This window comes from Dermacentor variabilis, chromosome 8 (assembly GCF_050947875.1).
Source record: "Dermacentor variabilis isolate Ectoservices chromosome 8, ASM5094787v1, whole genome shotgun sequence".
Lineage (NCBI taxonomy): Eukaryota > Metazoa > Arthropoda > Arachnida > Ixodida > Ixodidae > Dermacentor > Dermacentor variabilis.
The window spans coordinates 6,241,150-6,259,097 of NC_134575.1; the positions used below are offsets into that span (position 1 = coordinate 6,241,150).

Below are 17,948 nucleotides of genomic sequence, written 5' to 3' on the forward strand. Positions count from 1 at the left end.
CGCCTGCATTCTCTTGTGCGATCTCCGACAGCTCTGGGTGCTTAGAATTGCGCTGGCTCGGACTTTGCACTTGTATTAGTCGGTAGCAAAATCAGCGACCGCGTAAGGGACGCTGGCTATGCTCGGTAAGCAACTGTACATCGTTGCCTAGTGACCAAACAAGGTAAATGTATAAATGCTGGCGGTTCTGTTGCTTAGCTGTCCCATGTCTCGTCGTTAGCTTCGTGTTAACTCCTTTAGCCACGTTGTCCTACCTTGAATATGAATGTAAAGTTGAATTTGGGACCAAGTGGATACACACAATTTCGGATGAGCGCGCCGTTCCGCACGAAAACCCGAGAACCATGTCAGAGCGAGATGGGACAGCGCACAGAGCGATCGCCCGTATGGTGCGCAGCCTCCCGTTTCGAAGTCACTGTTGGTTTCGTGGGAAACGATGGGACACGAAAGGTTTAGCAAGTAAGCGTGTCATGTCCTAGCGTTATGGGCTCAATCCAGGAAGCAGAACTTTCTGAATATGCCATGTTGCGTGCGACCGTAGCCGCTAGGGCGTATCGAACGGGGCCCCGCCTATGGTTTCCTAACATATACTGGGAGACACGCTGCTTGTCCAGAGAGCAACGATTCTGACACGCAGTGAACCACACCTGAAGATGAGTCCAAAGAGTGTGGTAGTTTTTGTTGGGACCATATACGACTCTTGTCTAAACAAGGTGGTCGAGGGTTCGGAGCGCATTCCAGATACGCTGAGAAGTAAAGGGTTCGCGTCTGTAATATTGCCGCCACCGCGATTGTTTGGCCGCGTGTAAGACAAGACATGTTGGCACGTGACCAATAACGTCATTTGCGCGGGGGAACGAGTACAGCCTGCTGAGAGACGGCAGGATAATGTAGACTGATCGAGTAGGCAAACAGAGTGAACATGACGAGAACAGTTATCCTCTGTTCCATGCCCACTATGGCGTCACAAATCGCATGCCGATTTATTCTCGCTAGGCATGTGAGAATACACGAAACTTTCGATTAACACTGACCATCATTTTTACAGCGAAAGCTGTATATGACTAAGCTTTTCGGCGTCCGGCAACAGAAACGGACTTTGCGATTTCTAACGAACCCATACGGATGCAGTGCGGTGGCGCAGAGGTCAAAATTCGGAACAGATTAGGACGCTTGCCGTGAACAATAGCGTGACGTCAAGGTTATCGCAGTATATAAGCAGGAGAGGTATCGGCGCTAAAAACGGCTGCGTTATCGATGGGGAGGACACGTATAGTTCGTACACCCGAAGAACAACGTGCGTACGAGAAGTGCCGGAGGAATCAGCAACGAGAATGTAAACGGCGCCGGCGCGAAACGATCACCGAGGAAGAACGTTCCCGCGATGCCGAACGAAAACGACAATCGCGAGCCCGGGCACCTCTGAACGAGCAACGACGCCACACTCTCAACGCAAAAGATGACAACCATTCCACTCTCTGAAGATGGAATGGCAGCGAAAGCACTTTGCTTTTCGTTTGAGAGCTTTGACTGTCATCAGCCTTCGCTGCCATTCGATCTTCACGAGTGGAATGGTTGCCATCTCTTTTTTTTTTTTTTGTGTGTGTGTGTGTGTGCGCGCGCGTGCGTGCGTGCGTGCGTGTGTGCGTGCGTGCGTGCGCGCGCGCATATATACGTATTCGATTCGAAAATTAGGTATTCGAAGGTCGTCGATTATTCGGCTGGATACGAATATCGAAAACAAGGCGAATGTATTGCTGGTTGTGCGGGAGCAAGAACGGTTCTTAGGGTCTGTTTCTAGTCTAGGAATACGCATCCCATTTTGTGCGGAGCTTGGCAATATTCGTGCTGCTGGCCAAATTTTGCCTGTAAAGCGTGCTCAGCCACTGGACGCCTAAGTTTCGCGGGAAGGCGAGCCTTTCAGTAGCAACATACACGTGTTTGCGGACAGCGAGTGTGCATTTAGAGCGCAGCCAAAGGGAATGGGGGTGATAGATCCACTAGGCCGATCCCCAGCAGCGACGCCCTTCCACGCTGTCTCGCTGTGCAAATATTCCAGCTCCCCGCTTTACGCGTATCCGTGCAGCGTATCTGCGCGCGTATCGCATGGCCTGTTACAACATTTCAGAGCGATGGCCGTGGCCGGTCCGCTACCGCAATACGCGCCCGAGCGAAACCCGGGAATTGTACTGTAGATTTCGCAGGCGATGAGCGTTCTGCGATGAGCATTACCACGATGTATGCGAGCGTTGTGATATGCTAAAAGGCGCCATTCAATACGATTGCGGATGTAGTACACAAGTTTACTTGAACTTATAATGAAAACATCTTGTTCATGCAATCTAAGGTGCCCTGTACCGTCTTACTCTATATAATGTAGTATGTCTCGCTGTATACTGGTAGTTGCGCTATAATCTTGCAAATACAGTACATAGACAACAGTGAGTCGGTCAGGTGTCCCACACTGAAGGAAAACAACAGAAGGGTCTGTGAAGAGGCTAATGTACCGACGCCCAAGGAGCTAGAAGTCATTGTGCATGTTCGACGCGGTGCAAAGGTCCAAACGAGTCTCTCGCGTCGCAATTTCCTCTCTGCCGCGTCGAAGTCGAACGAAGAGGCGAAGAAAGCTTCGCTGCAATAAGAGCGGTGGCAACAGAGCGGAGGAATATGGGTCGGGAACTGCAGCAACGCTCCCGAGCTCCACGCACACACGTTTTCGGAGCGCTGCCTGCCTTCGCCTCGCCATCGGAGTCGATACCTATGCAGCAATGGGCAAGCAGCGGCGACCACTGGAGTCCTGGAATGAGGAACCCACCTCTGACAATTGCCCCCTCATAATATTTAATGAATTATGTAAGCGTCTATCCATCCGTCCATCTAATGCACTAGTTAAGCAGCAGGCGGTGACTGGAGGGACCGAAGGGGTGACGCGACTAACGCAGCGGCAGCGCGGTGCCGGTCGGGATTTTGGCGCCATCTGGCGCGGTGCTCGGGGACTAAAAGCGCTGCTGTGCTGCCTCTCGATTCGCGGGGCAAAGCACAGGTGCCGCCAGCTGTCGCTGTGACGCCAGGGAACAAAAACGGCGAAAGCGGGTGCGGAGCAACGCGACCTACAAATTGGCTCTGCGGATGCTGCCTCCGGCAGTCGCCCCTTTCTGCACTGGGTTCTTTTTTGAAAGATACGGCGAAAAAAACAACGAGGAAATGAAATGAGCAAAAGGAGACGCTAGCTTATTTACATCATTCTTAGTGTTCGTAGTTTTCCTTTCTCCCAAATTTTTTTTCAAGATGAACCCGGGGTGCTATTCTGGACGTGGTAAAATTCCGCCATGTCGAAATCCCTGTAATGGCGGCATTTTTAACCAATCAGAGGCCCAGAAGACTGCTACAGCCTCTTTTATTGGCTCAAAATGCCGCCAGTACCAAACTTGACAATATGGTGCAATTTGAACACGTCCAGAATAGCGCCCCGGTTCCCATGGGATTAAGTATACCATATTGACTCTGTGCCCGTAACCTGCACTACAATTAGTTTTTTTTTATGCAGCCGTCGGAGTGTTCAAGAAATGTGTGCTGCGCAAGCTTAAGATCAACCGAAGAATTGCGAAGAGACTGAAGCGCCATACTCGCAACCAATTTTATTCCAGGAAGCACAAAATATACGGGCACAGAATGTACGTGCGCACAACCGTTACACTGGCCGCACGTCCAGGAATGCTGACGAAATAGTTGAAATCGCAGGGCAGCCATCACGAGCCAGAGAAACTGTGAACAAACCGAGTCTTTTTGTTGTTTCCGCCCCAAGTCGTTGCTGTCGATGCCAGATAACGGGTCAGCGCGATCTGGGTATGGAACAGCGCCTCTGGCGGGCCCAGCAGGGAGGGCGGTATGAAAGGGCCTGAACGTTTAGAGCACCGCATATCAACATTGGATCAGTTTAAACTGGTAGAGCGTACTTTCCAAGCGCCAAGTTCCATTTCTTAGACGGAAGAAGACTTTTATTAGCTCCGAAATTGATATCCTGAGTCTTAATGTGAATGATTATGAAGCCTAAATTGGTGTTATGATTACGAATTATATCAGCCATGAAAACGGAAGCCGACCTCCTGTCTTCGTATTTCGCACCCAAACACACAATAAGGAACTAGACCAGGAAGCCGACGACGTCACTGTGACGTCACTGATCTCGCCGTGCTGTTGCACTTTTGGGCCGCTTTTGTGCATGAAGTCAAATCCGGCCCATATCGTGCAGAATACACCAGTTGTTGGGTCGCCTCTACATAATATTGGGTGTGTTGCGTTTCGCCTGCGACACGTGGTTTTGCCGGCGCGACTGCGGCGGGGCGGCAGACATTTTGGCCCGATCGTCGTCGCCGCAACACTCATCGCCAGGTGTTTCCAGGCGCGACTGCGGCGATGCGACCGCCTAGGGATCATCCTCGCATTCCAGTCATTGTGCCCGAAACAGGCGATGCCAAAGCAGGGATCTCATTCCAGTCATTGTGCCCGAAACAGGCGATGCCAAAGCAGGGATCTCATTCCAGTCATTGTGCCCGAAACAGGCGATGCCAAAGCAGGGACCATCCTCTCATTACAGTCATTGTGTCCGACCGGCAGCGCCACGACAGGGTGCTACGAGATCGTGCTCGACATGGTGCTAAGGCATCGCTACGACAGTGTGCGTCACCATTAGCCCATTGTACATTCACGTGCTCGTCTTTTGAGGGGTTCCTTCTTGCCCTCAACTGCGAGAGTATAAAAACAGCTGCCCCCGGACGCCAAAAGGAGGGCTCCGATTTCTTCTGTTGAGTGAAGTGCTCTCCCGTCTCTCTACTTCGGTCAAACCTGACCGCCAACTCTTTGCGATGTTAAAATAAACAAGTTGTTTCGTTGTTACCAGTCGACTCATGCTTTGCCGGGACCTTCGGATGCTTCCAGTTGTACCCCAGGCCACCAGGCCAACGCTACCCTTGGGGCTTGCGACCCAGGTACAACCACGGGCGTCAGCGCCGAGTTCCCAACAGATCGTACCAGCAGTCCGATCCAAACATCTGGTTGGCAGCGGTGAGATCGCCTACGACTTCAAACAACTGTCTGCCAGCGGTGAGATCGCGACAACGGAGGCCAGCAGCGAAGAGATGCAGTTGACTGTATGCTGAGCAGCTCAACGACGATCCGGGAGCAGTGCAACGAGCCCTGTGTGACGACTGGTTGCCTGCAGCGGAACGACTGCGCGGAATTCCTGCCTGCGAGGTTAGGTGAGTGCGGGACTTTCTTCTTCTGAGCTTTGCCAGGCTTTTGTTAGTGTCAGAAACAGAGCTGGTAATTGTGGTTGTCGTTGCTGCCGGGTTAGTTTGCGGCAAGACAATAGTAAGCAGTAGAGAAAGCAGCATTCAGAGCAGCCATGGATTTGAAGTCGTTGCGCAAACCGAAATTGTTAGAGCTTGCAAGAGAGTTGGGTCTGGATGTCTCAGACAAACTAAGAAAACCTGAACTGCTAAAGGCTATTCTTGAGTTAGAGGCTGAGGATGACGAGCTGTCGGAATGCCTTGAGACTATTGAGGAGAGGTCAAAAAGACAGGAGCGCGAACTTAAAGAGCAAAAAGAGAAACAGGAGCGCGAACTTAAAGAGCAAAAAGAGAAACAGGAGCGCGAACTTAAAGAGCAGAAAGAAAAAGAAGAGCGTGACCGTCAACACGCTTTGGAAATGAAGCGTCTTGAGGTAGAGATGGAACGCGCTCGTAATGGAAGTCGGGCACACGGTGCAGGAGAACGCGTATTGTTCAAAATGACTGACCTGATGCGGCCGTTTAAGCTTGGAGAGGACATTGGTTTGTTCCTGGTTAACTTTGAGCGAACGTGCGAGAAGCAGGGGTTCTCTCGGGAAACGTGGCCACAGCGCTTGCTCACTTTGTTACCCGGCGAGGCGGCCGACGTAGTCGCTCGCTTGGATAGAGAGGAGGCAGAGGATTTCGACACAGTGAAATCGAGTCTTCTAAAAAAGTACCGGCTGTCTGCGGAGGCGTTCCGTCGGAAGTTTCGGGAAAATGAGAAAGGCAGAAGTGAGTCATATACAGAGTTTGCGTATAGGCTTATGTCGAACATGCAGGAGTGGCTCAAAGAAGAGAAAGCGTTTGGTGACCACGATAAAGTTCTGCAGTGTTTCGGGCTAGAACAGTTTTATAGTCGGTTACCGGAGAACGTGCGATACTGGGTCTTGGATAGGCCAGACGTTTGTACGGTGGCTAAAGCCGCTGAGCTAGCCGAGGAGTTTGTGACGCGTCGGGCTCGCGGAGCTAAAGACGGTCAAAAGGGTGAATTTGGCTCGAAGTTTGAGAGGCCAAAGTTCACGCCCATGAGATTAAAGGAGGACACGCGTAGTGCGGATGCGAGTGAAAGCAGTCCGACCAGACGTAAAGAAACAGCCGAAGCCGAACGCAGAAAGCGGTTCGAGATGAGGCGAGCGGGCGTTTGTTATACGTGCCAGAAGCCGGGTCACTTTTCGGCGCAGTGTCCGGAAACAACACCAAAAGTTGTGTTTTTTTCAATAGGCAGCACTGACGAGAACATGAAGCTTCTCGAGCCTTACATGCGAGACCTCCTCGTGAACGGGAAAGAGTGCCGAGTGCTTCGCGATTCCGCAGCTACGATGGATGTAGTTCACCCATCTTACGTAGAACCCCATATGTTCACGAGCGAGTGCGCGTGGATCAAGCAAGCCGTGGAAGCTCATAGCGTGTGTCTGCCAGTAGCAAAGGTGCTTATTGAAGGACCTTTCGGAGCGCTTGAGACAGAGGCGGCAGTATCATCTATGCTGCCACCCCAGTACCCGTACCTATTTTCAAACAGGTCCGATCACCTCCTGCGCGAGAAGGGGCTTTTGTTTGGTGAAGCTAGTGTTCAGGCCTTAACCAGATCGAAGGTTCGGGAGCTCGCTGCAAAGGCGGTAGTTGCGGGGCCGACGTTATCAAACAACGAAAAAGGGTCAGAGGCGCAGCAAGCTGATATTCCGAGCACGCCCGAACTGAATAAACTTGAGTCTGTAACGTTAAAGGCGCCAGATACTGGAGAGGAAACGCCCGACACGGGAAAGTTAGAAGAGCTATCTACTGATTTGCTCATCGCGCCTACGTCAGACGGACTTGATAGGTTGCTAAAAGTCAGCCGGTCGGCTTTGATAGCCGAGCAAAAAAAGGATGGCAGCCTGGAAAACGTGCGCTGCAATGTCAAAGAAGGTATCGCCAGGAAAACTGCGCGTTTTGTGGAAAGGGGTGGAGTCCTGTACCGGAAGTATCTAGACCGCAGAGGAGTGGAGTTCGATCAGCTGGTCGTGCCTCAGTGCTATCGTCAGGATCTGTTGCGCTTGTCACACGGGGGTTCGTGGTCCGGACACCTAGGAGTTAAGAAAACTAAGGACCGTCTCTTGCAAGAGTACTATTGGCCAGGGTGTTTTCGGGACGCAGACCATTTCGTGAGGACATGTGACACTTGTCAGCGGGTGGGCAAACCAGGGGACAAATCAAGGGCGCCGTTGAAATTGGTACCTATCACAACGGAGCCTTTTAGACGGCTCGTTATTGATACTGTGGGACCTCTGCCGGTAACAGCCACGGGGTACAGACACATTTTGACTGTGATCTGCCCAGCGACAAAGTTCCCTGAAGCAGTGCCGCTTAAAGAACTCAGCTCAGTTGAGATAGTCAATGCACTACTGTCCATATTTGCGCGAGTTGGTTTCCCTGCGGAAATCCAATCAGATCAGGGCACAGTGTTTACTAGCGCTTTGACGACAACTTTTCTCGAAAGGTGTGGGGTAAAGCTGTTACACAGCTCAGTGTACCACCCACAGTCGAATTCCGTTGAGAAGCTCCACTCCGTCATGAAGCGCGTGTTGAGAGCGTTGTGTTTTGAACATCGAACTGACTGGGAGCTGTGTCTGCCTGGGGTGATGTTTGCTTTAAGGACCGCGCCGCATGCAGCTACGGGGTTTTCGCCAGCTGAACTGGTGTACGGTCGCTCGCTTCGGTCTCCGCTTCGCATGCTTCGAGAATCATGGGAAGGTAGGGGCGACGACCCAGTCGTGGTGGAGTACGTGCTTAAGCTCCTCGAACGCTTAAGAAGGGCACAGGAGTTGTCAGGTGAAGCAATGACAAAGGCCCAGCAGAGGGCCAAGGTTTATTATGATCGGACAGCCAGGGCCCGTCGTTTTGAGGTTGGCGATGAGGTCATGATATTGCGCACATCGCTAAACAACAAACTAGACGTGCAGTGGGAGGGCCCAGCGCGAATTGTTCAGAAACTGTCGGACGTTAACTACGTGGTAAGTCTGCCAGGAAAGCGGAAAGCACAGCAAGTTTACCACTGTAATCTGCTCAAACCTTATAGACAAAGGGAAGCCGTGGTGTGCATGATGGTAAACGTTCCTGAAGAGCTTCCGGTCGAGCTTCCGGGACTAGGCTCAGTGACGAACAGGGAAGACACCGGTCAAGTCATTAGTGACCTTATCAGTAAAGCACCGCTGTCGCCCGAGCAGAAAACCGAACTACACCAGCTATTACAAGAGTTTCAAGGTCTGTTCTCTGAGAGGCCTGGTAGGACTTCTGTACTTACTCATGATATAGAACTTACCTCCACAGAGCCAGTACGATCCAAGGCGTATCGGGTGTCACCCCGCCAGAGCGATATTATGGAGGCTGAGGTAAAGAAAATGCTACAGCTCGGTGTTATTGAGGCAGGTGAGAGTGATTATACCTCCCCTTTGATTTTAGTTGAGGTACCGGGCAAGGAACCTCGTCCTTGCGTCGACTACCGCAGGCTTAATTCCATCACTAAGGATCAAATTTATCCGATCCCTAACATCGAGGAGCGCCTTGAGAAAGTTAGTAGCGCTCAGTTTATTTCCACCCTAGATCTTGTCAGGGGTTATTGGCAGGTTCCACTTACAGAAGAGGCTAGTAGGTATGCGGCGTTCATTTCACCAATGGGAACATTCCGTCCTAAAGTGTTGAGTTTTGGTTTGAAGAACGCGCCATACTGTTTTTCAAGTCTCATGGATAAAGTGTTGCGGGGACAGCAAGAATTCGCTTTACCGTATCTAGACGACGTAGCGATATTCTCCGCATCCTGGTCTGAGCATATGGCACACTTGCGGGCAGTGCTAACCCGCCTGCGCGAAGCGGGCTTGACAGTAAAGGCTTCTAAGTGCCAGTTAGCACAGGCCGAGGTTGTCTACCTCGGTCACGTGATTGGTCAGGGTCGTCGCCGCCCCTCTGAAATAAAAGTGGCCGCTGTGCGAGACTTTCCGCAACCGCGCACAAAGACCGATATTCGGTCGTTCTTAGGTGTCGCCGGCTACTATCAGAGGTACATCCCTAGGTACTCTGATATCGCGGCTCCCCTGACGGATGCTCTAAGAAAGACAGAGCCTCAAACAGTCGTCTGGGACGAGACAAAGGAAAGAGCTTTTAGCGCCCTAAAGAGTGCCCTAACAAGCCAGCCTGTGCTACGATCGCCAGACTATACAAAAGGGTTCATTGTTCAGTGCGATGCTAGTGAGCGAGGCATGGGCGTTGTACTGTGCCAACGGGAAAATGGAGAAGTAGAACACCCCGTCCTGTATGCTAGTCGTAAGCTGACCAGTCGTGAGCAGGCGTATAGCGCCACCGAGAAAGAGTGTGCGTGTCTCGTGTGGGCCGTTCAGAAATTGTCATGCTATCTAGCCGGCTCGAGGTTTATCATTGAGACGGATCACTGCCCTCTCCAATGGCTGCAGACCATCTCTCCCAAAAATGGCCGCCTCCTGCGCTGGAGCCTCGCTTTACAACAATATTCCTTTGAGGTGCGTTACAAAAAGGGGAGTCTCAACGGTAACGCCGATGGCTTAAGTCGAAGCCCCTAACGTAGGAATCAGCCTCAAAATTGTTTGTTACTGATGTTTTTCTTCCTGAGGCAGGATTTTTTTTAACATATTGCTTTTGTTTAGTGTTTCAAAGTGATGATATGCTTTCTAGTGCAATTTTTCAATTTGTGGACGCGTTCTGAGTGATGCTAGACTACTGTAAGGAACTAGGCAGTGGTATAAAAAGGGGAAAGAGCCTGGCAGGGCTTAGTGAGGGTTGTGCCGTGCTTGCTGACTGAGCGGTTGAGTTTCAGCGTAGTTCTAACGCTTGCCGGGAACGAGAACAAAAATGTGAACTCTCCCGAAGTCACTTTGCAGTGTCCCGTGCGAACCTGAACGAGAGAACGAGGCCTTCTCTGTGCGCTGCGCTCAAGAAACGTCGAGGGACGCCCGACTTCGGTTATGAGCATCATCGAGCGACATCCCTCCGGACAGCGGATGCAGTCCCCTGTCCATCGGGATCTCCTTCCCCCGGCGGGGCGGTCTGTTGCGTTTCGCCTGCGACACGTGGTTTTGCCGGCGCGACTGCGGCGGGGCGGCAGACATTTTGGCCCGATCGTCGTCGCCGCAACACTCATCGCCAGGTGTTTCCAGGCGCGACTGCGGCGATGCGACCGCCTAGGGATCATCCTCGCATTCCAGTCATTGTGCCCGAAACAGGCGATGCCAAAGCAGGGATCTCATTCCAGTCATTGTGCCCGAAACAGGCGATGCCAAAGCAGGGATCTCATTCCAGTCATTGTGCCCGAAACAGGCGATGCCAAAGCAGGGACCATCCTCTCATTACAGTCATTGTGTCCGACCGGCAGCGCCACGACAGGGTGCTACGAGATCGTGCTCGACATGGTGCTACGGCATCGCTACGACAGTGTGCGTCACCATTAGCCCATTGTACATTCACGTGCTCGTCTTTTGAGGGGTTCCTTCTTGCCCTCAACTGCGAGAGTATAAAAACAGCTGCCCCCGGACGCCAAAAGGAGGGCTCCGATTTCTTCTGTTGAGTGAAGTGCTCTCCCGTCTCTCTACTTCGGTCAAACCTGACCGCCAACTCTTTGCGATGTTAAAATAAACAAGTTGTTTCGTTGTTACCAGTCGACTCATGCTTTGCCGGGACCTTCGGATGCTTCCAGTTGTACCCCAGGCCACCAGGCCAACGCTACCCTTGGGGCTTGCGACCCAGGTACAACCACGGGCGTCAGCGCCGAGTTCCCAACAGATCGTACCAGCGGTCGGATCCAAACAGGTGGTACCTGACCATGGGCGGTAGTAACGACCTTGTCTTCACAGATGTTAGTCTACAGAGTCTTCCAGATTATCCTGACGGCCTTCTTTTGGAATGAAATAAAAAATAGTTCTACCATACGCAGCAGTTAAATTATGACCAGTTTATCCCGTCTGCCACCACGAAGCGCACCGGAACCTTCGCAAAGTACGATATATGCAGGTTGCTTCGAAAATTAAGAGCAACAACTTTCCGTATCGATTACTGGAGAACTGGTATGCAAAGGAAATGACGTTGCCGGTTTACAGAAAGGCAAGGACAGAAAGCGGGTGGAAGTGTCAACTTGTCAGTAGTTCAGATAGGAAGGAGACGTTCAGAGTATTGCCGAAAATTAAAAAAGAAAAGAAAAGGCAGGGAAGAAATTGTTAGAGCGGGAGTCGTTACACACATTGGTAACTGCAATATAAAGGTAGAGGTTCTAATGAAGAGAGAAAAAAAATCAAGGAAAGATAGGCAATATCCTAGACTGCTATGCATATTTGTAATACCCGATTAGCTCAAGCGGGTCGGTGACTATTTGTCGCCGCCCCGCTTCAGAGGAAATGCCAATAGAAATATCATCTCACGTTGGCCTCGAAGCCCGCGACAGGCACGACTCGCCATCGATGAGAACGGTGCATTGTCGGAGAGAGGGTGAAAAAAAAATCGCTCTTCTGCGCAGGAAGACCGGAGGTGCGCTTCCGCGCAACCCATCGGGACACGAGCACGACTGGATGCGCCCGCGCGTCGTGGAAATTTCCTTTCCTCCTTACCCTCCTCCCTCTCTCATTCTACGCTCGGTGCCGCACGTTTATCGCATTGCCTTGGAAACTGCGGTGCACGCGAGCGGCCAGTACCGTTGCCGCCGAAAAAAATCACACGGGCTCACAAAAAACACACACCGGACCTGCTTTCGACATGTATGTCAAACGAACGTGGTGTTAATGCTTATTTGCATCGTATTGCGTCGCTTCAGAAGACGTTTGTGTCTGCCAAGTGAAGGTATTTGTGAACCGTAAGAGCAACCTTTACCCATCGAGGCTGTCCAAGATATGAGAAGCAGGAATAGGAGTATATTTCGCTCAGTCAACCAATAAATAAATAAATAAATAAATAAATAAATAAATAAATAAATTTGTTTCCGTCTATTTCCACGATAAACGGACGGCGATTTCGCGGGCCCGCAGCCTCAGTAACTCCAGCGCTTGTTTGCCGGCAGCCGAAGATGTAATCGAGAAAGAATATTTTCTTTTAAACATAGCATTAACGGCAAGGACAAGAATACATGTTGTTGACATATTGCTGAAGCGTACAGTTATACACGAACAGACTGTGTCGTCACGTTTACATAAGCGAAACTATCTCGAGGAATGATACACGTATATAAATTAATAAATTCAAAATCATTCGAAAGCGAGGGCAACGCGTAACAAACACGCTTTATTCCAGAATTTGAACGCGATTTGAGAAGTTTCTATGGTTCGCCATTTTCTTTCGCTTAATACGGCTGCTTTTATGGCTTTTTTTTTTTTTTTACCTTAAGTCGCACACTTTGAAATGTACGTGTGCTCATCTCATGGATCTACTTGGAATGTATTCTAGAACATCTGCCTTCGCTGCGCACTACGCGCGGCGCTCTCTCCCGCAGTAAGCTATCGTTTACGTCGAATCCTCGCAACGTTAATCGGCACTCGGTCGCTTTTCGTGCGCATGCTCGCCTCATTTTATTAGTGAACACCCTACGAGTTCCAACTGAGCCGAATAGTGTTCGTGAGTTCCTGTGTGAATCGAGTGCGGTTAGGCGATTAGGAAAGCTACAGAAGGGCGTCTGCCTGTGTCAGCCCTTCGTAGCCTCCACCGCAGAGATCCGACGGGACACCGATCGATCCCGTGAGGCTCCTTTGGGATCGCCATGCGATTGATCGCTTCACAGGTGTGCAGCCGGTGCGCGTGCATGCGTGCGGGAATTACCCGGATCCGCCTGAGCAGTCGTTGCTGGCTTCAGCCTACTCCCTCGATCGCGTGCGACATTTTTACTTTTGTGGTGAACAGCGGTCGAACAAGGAATGTCGCTGAAGCCAGCGCTTCGACAAGTCGCTTGTCTTCGTCAGGGCCATGACGCTTACTGTGTTCACTGCCTCCATTGTCTTCCGACTATTATTTCCTCCTGCATTTTTGTCCACCCTGTTGACCGCGGTCTACAGGGTGGACAGAAATGCAGGTCGAAGTGTCCGCCGTATAGCGTTCTTCCCCGCAGTGCGCACATTCACTGGGGCGGGAGTATATACAGTCGCGGCGCTGTATTATGTACTATATATGGTCGAGCGCGCTAGTCTCAACTTCGAAATTGGTTTCATCATTTGCCGTTGCATTGTTATCGCGTGAATTTCGCAAGATCGCATTTTTTTTCTTTTGCTCTGCATCGATCATGTTAAACGCTTGACATATTTACTTGCCTGAAGAAAAGAAGAAAGAAACCATCGTTGTATGCGCGCCTCGCCATCGGAGGAACGGGCTGTCGCAGAGACGTGGACTGTTTTCGCTGCCTGTCAGCAAATCCGAACGAATCAGGTAAGCTAGGACGCCAAAAGTGTCTTTGCTTTCTTTTAAGCTAAAACAAGGCGGTACAAAAGATGTAGTTCTTCGCGAATGTCTAGCTAGAACAATGAAATGGTAACCGAAATATTCTTCGATATTGTTGGGGAAAAAGAAAGAACGCAGGTGATAATGTATACAATATACTACACTGTGACCTTCATCAAACGTTGTTCAGCTCTCTCCTCATACAAGGTGAGGGGAATTGGGAGAATGGTGGTAGATACAGGCAGGTCTAACCTTACACAGGTATTGCGGCGAATGCTCCGCCGTATCCCTTTAACATGTGCGGGGTAAATGTGCCACAGAGACACGAGGTGCCCGAGAAACACGTTTTGACTTTCTCTTGGTGAGACAGACAGTGAAAATAGAATTACGCACACAATACTGTTCTATATTCCGAGTAGTTTTCTCTATGCCAATGTGCGAAATGTACCTCGCCCTAGCCGTCTTCTTCTTTCTTCATTTTTTCGCAGGCAGGCGTTGCATGCTATACGTGTCGGTCAGACAACCTTCGCCACTGCGTCGATCCGAGCGAATGTGCTACGGCATAACATAACGCTCAACATAACACCTCCCGCCAAGCTCAATTCTGCGGTGTCTGACAGAAAAGCACGGCATAATTGTGACTTCTTGTTAAAAACTTGAACGATATTACAGTAGCGTTATTCTTTATTTCTCTTTTTCGCCACGAACATTGCGAGGATGCACTTGTCGGAGATCTCTGTCGCTGCTTGCCCCCGTCTCGATAGGCCACGGGGTCACCTCTGTAAATATACTTGTTATAATGACACTTCCTTTAACGTCTTCATTACGTTATTCGTTATAGAGGACGTAGGTACTTTACTTTCATGCTTTCTTATTTATTTATTTATTTATTTTTACTTCCTGATCCTGTAGTAACCTCGCCAAAAGACCTACAGTGAGTGTCATTAGATGTATAAAGTCCGCCTGTCGTAACTCAAACCGTAACGCGACCCTCACGAGCGCTTACTACGCAGGTATTTATTCGTTTATACTCGTTTCGGCTTGCACATATGTGCGCGGCGCCTCTCCCGGCCGCAACACGCATCGCGCCTTCGTGGCGCCTCTGCAACGGTGGGAGCGCGACAGCGGGATGTCGGGGCTCGCTCACGGACACCGCGCGCAGAGAGAGGAGGATCCCACGCCCATAGGCGCCGCGCAGTAGATGAAAAGAAAGGGTGGAGGAAGGCTCTACGTCGCCTGGTCGGTGAACCCGGTTTTCGATCAGGGCGTGCAGCGGCAACTCCCAATGAAGAAACAAACAAGAAAATGGATGAGAGACACAGAGTCGAAGGGTCCTAGTGCAGTCTAGCACGTCACGGTACATATAGAGTACTGCGCAATACGCCGCTAAAGATGGAGCAGGCACATAAACCCACCGTTTCCAAAACCAGGGGACTAGAATAAAACGTTTCACCATGGTGAAACAAAACGCCTAACGAGATTGGTGTAATCTGTACGCACGAAGAGCAATCGTGCCAGCGCATCTGCTGTCGTATCTCCATTTAAATATCGGTTATACTCCGACTTTGGAGATCTGTCTAGACCCGCTGTACCATACAGTGGTGGTCCAGCCAGTTGAGGATTTGGAGCAATATTTGAAGCAGGAAAAATGTCGTTCTGGAGCAGTTCAGCAGCGGCCACACCAGCATTTTGGAGCAGTTTCGGAGCAGGAAAATTTGTCTTTTTGGAACACTTGGAGTAGTACAGCAGTTATCTGTAGCTATTTAGGGAAGACTGCTATTACTGTACAATCAGTAAGTGCTGCTCAAGAGTGAAGCAAGACGCAAACTTCCCACGTACGGTGTACCACGCACGGTATGTTGCAAGCATGTCTATTTGGGTAGGCAAGGAACTTAATTTTGTAAACAATTAAATAACATTTTGGAGCCTAACGAGAACAAAGATATGCGCCTGGGCGCAAGACAGACCTAAAATTACAGATGAGCTAGGACATTTTGCTCCGTCAGGCACAACACAGAGTTATGGCGAATGTCTTATGTGCATTCCAAATGACAGATGTGCTTTGATATGCTGTACCGCTCTAGACAAAATGTGTGTTACGCCCAATAACAATGCTAGAAGCTCGACAAGAGACTGTGCCTCTGTGAACGGCGCCGTGGTGAGATGTCCCCGTGCGGTGTGTCGCAAAGATGGTGATGGCGGTGGGGAACAACTTTCCTGCCATCCCTTGCACTTGTTTTCGTTGTGAAGCGTTTGTCAGCTTCCCGTATGTCGTGTGGCCTCTGCGAATAGATAACGAGTCGATTCGTGTCGCCGATACCCGACCGACCTTTCGAAAGACTACCTTTTACTGCCCCCCAAAGGCTTAAGTTGCCACAGGCACCTCCGAAATAGCTCTGAAGGCTTGCCAGCACAATTGTCATGTGTATCGGTGCTCGTACTGTGACAGGAGACGGCGGGTGCACGCCTTTATAATTAAGGAATACATAGCGTATCCCGTGACAATTGCCGCTTCCTACTCTTGGTATGCTTCACCACAACACTTTGCGCATGCTTCACCGCGTAACAACACTATATTGAGGCGAAGCTTACTTTCGGGAACCGGCATTATGCAACGCGTCGTGCTTTCCGAGTTTCGAAGCCATCTGCAAGGATTACGATGGCGGGGTCGGTGCCATTGCTAACAGCGGTGAATCCTTTTAATGGAAAACACGGCACTGAACCGCAAGAAGCTTGGTAGCGAACGTCGAAGTACCTAGGAGTACCGTTGCCATGGTGTTGGCCAGCGGATCTGCGTGCGAGAGCACCTGTTCGAGGCGGCGAGATATCAAAATGTCGGCGGTGGTGGCATCAATAAATGCCGTTTTGGACCTGCGGTCATGGCGAAAAGTGCGGAGAATAGGACGACGAACGGTATTTGCATCAGAAATGTCTTATACATTGAATCTATGGAGTACCGTGGCGGTGCCGTGAAGTGGTCGGAATTATCGGGCACGTCCGAAAAATCGGTCGTTGGCTGCAGTTGCATAACCCTGCTGAGAACATTGCACTGCGGTGAAAACGCGATAATGCCGCACTTTTGCGCTGTTGGCGCAAACAGCACTTGAGCAGGCAAGTTGAATAGCAGCAAAATGCTGCAAATGGAGCAGTTAGTCCACCACTGTACATATGTACCTAATTACTAAATTAGCATAAGTTGGCATGATGAATTTCACCTCCTCCTCTAAGCCCAGTCTCTTTTGTGTACAATATGTAATATAATTGTTCTGCCTCATCTGTTATTAGGAAGCATTATATATATATATATATATATATATATATATATATATATATATATATATAGACCGTTTCATCGGGCGAGGAGGATAGGGCGCGCGGAGAGCCTTTCCTCCTCTCTGGCTTGGGCGATCTGGCGCGGCGCTGCTTGAAAGTATTGCTGTCGCGTGCAGCGGAACGATTTCGAGATGTTTTAGATGGTACTTTGTGAAATTTACGACATGTCCGTTCATATAAGGTCGTCAGGGAAGCCTTTCGGTGCATCGGTAACTACAGTAGGCGGAAATATCTCTTGGGGGCGCAAAAATGTAACGCGTTTTATCAACCGCGGTGTACGCACATTATCAGTCACGGCGTGTTTATGTGTTGTGAACTATTTTGCTTATATCGGTTTAAATTCAACAAAGAAAACCGGTGACTGTATTAGCAGCATGAAATAGTAAATCTGCTCAATATCTGATCGCTTGGCGTAGGGAGTAAAACATAAAGCATAAGAGCGAATGCTAGTGCACGGCCAACCTAAGGCAACCACGAAACATTTAAGCGGCAGGCGCTATCAAATATTTGTGATGCACCGGCATCGTTCTCGCGCATTTCAAGTCTAGTAGGCTTCAAATTACCACATGTCTACGCTAGCCTTCCTGCATGAGGCCGATGGCGCTGCTCAACACAGCGATAACTGCGGTTGGTGAACCAGCAAGGTACATATGTAAGCTGTGCGCTTCGGCGTTGCCTTTTTGGCTTGCATACAGCCATAATATATGAGAGATCTCATAAAAAGAATGCGATGCCTATTTTTGAGGACGAAATTTCCGTAATACGTGTGAGTGCGTCGTAGAGAACGGAACGAACACAACCGAAAAAAAAATACGGTTATAATCCTCTTTCTCGAAGAAGCAAGAGAAAACGGGCTAACGCCTCAATAGGGCC

The 17,948-nt window shown here is 50.1% G+C and overlaps 1 protein-coding gene across 3 annotated transcripts in view; it reads right to left on the reverse strand.

Annotated features, from left to right (window-relative positions):
• Positions 1-17,948, reverse strand: part of LOC142589543 (RNA binding protein fox-1 homolog 1-like) — a 555,879-nt gene that overhangs the window by 504,815 nt on the left and 33,116 nt on the right. The gene's annotated exons all lie outside the window — the stretch shown is intronic.